This window comes from Ipomoea triloba, chromosome 16, assembly GCF_003576645.1.
Source record: "Ipomoea triloba cultivar NCNSP0323 chromosome 16, ASM357664v1".
NCBI lineage: Eukaryota > Viridiplantae > Streptophyta > Magnoliopsida > Solanales > Convolvulaceae > Ipomoea > Ipomoea triloba.
Window position 1 is genome coordinate 7651173 of NC_044931.1, and position 1276 is coordinate 7652448.

The window sequence follows — 1276 nt, forward strand, 5'->3', positions numbered from 1 at the left end:
CAGGACTCCAGCCTAACCAAAACACCATCCTAATGACTTCTTTTCACACTTCCTTTTTAGGGAGGCATGGTTGACCGAGTGCCGACTCCATTTTCAGAACTCCGGCCTAACCAAAACACCATCCTTATAACTTATTTTCACACTCCGTTTTCAGGGAAGCACGGTTGACCAAGTGCCGACTCCATTTTCAGGACTCCGGCCTAACCAAAACGCCATCCTTATGACTTCTATTCACACTCCCTTTTCAGCGAGGCACGGTTGACCGAGTGCCGACTCCATTATCAGGACTCCGGCCTAACCAAAACGCCATCCTTAGGACTTCTTTTCACACTCCCTTTTCAGGCAGGCACGGTTGACCGAGTGCCGACTCCATTTGCAGGACTCCGGCCTAACCAAAACACCATCCTATTGACTTCTTTTCACACTCCCTTTTTAGGGAGGCACGGATGACCGAGTGCCGACTCCATTATCAGGACTCCGGCCTAACCAAAACGCCATCCTTAGGACTTCTTTTCACACTCCCTTTTCAGGCAGGCACGGTTGACCGAGTGCCGACTCCATTTTCAGGACTCCGGCCTAACCAAAACGCCATCCTTATGACTTCTTTTCACACTCCCTTTTCAGGGAGGCACGGATGACCGAGTGCCGACTCCATTATCAGGACTCCGGCCTAACCAAAACACCATCCTTTTAACTTCTTTTCACACTCCCTTTTCAGGGAGGCACGGTTGACCGAGTGCCGACTCCATTTTCAGGACTCCGGCCTAACCAAAACGCCATCCTTATGACTTCTTTTCACACTCCCTTTTCAGGGAGGCACGGATGACCGAGTGCCGACTCCATTATCAGGACTCCGGCCTAACCAAAACGCCATCCTTATGACTTCTATTCACACTCCCTTTTCAGCGAGGCACGGTTGACCGAGTGCCGACTCCATTTGCAGTACTCCGGCCTAACCAAAACGCCATCCTTATGACTTCTATTCACACTCCCTTTTCAGCGAGGCACGGTTGACCGAGTGCCGACTCCATTTGCAGTACTCCGGCCTAACCAAAACGCCATCCTTATGACTTCTTTTCACACTCCCTTTTCAGGGAGGCACGGTTGACCGAGTGCCGACTCCATTTTCAGGACTCCAGCCTAACCAAAACACCATCCTAATGACTTCTTTTCACACTCCCTTTTTAGGGAGGCATGGTTGACCGAGTGCCGACTCCATTTTCAGGACTCCGGCCTAACCAAAACACCATCCTTATAACTTCTTTTCACACTCCGT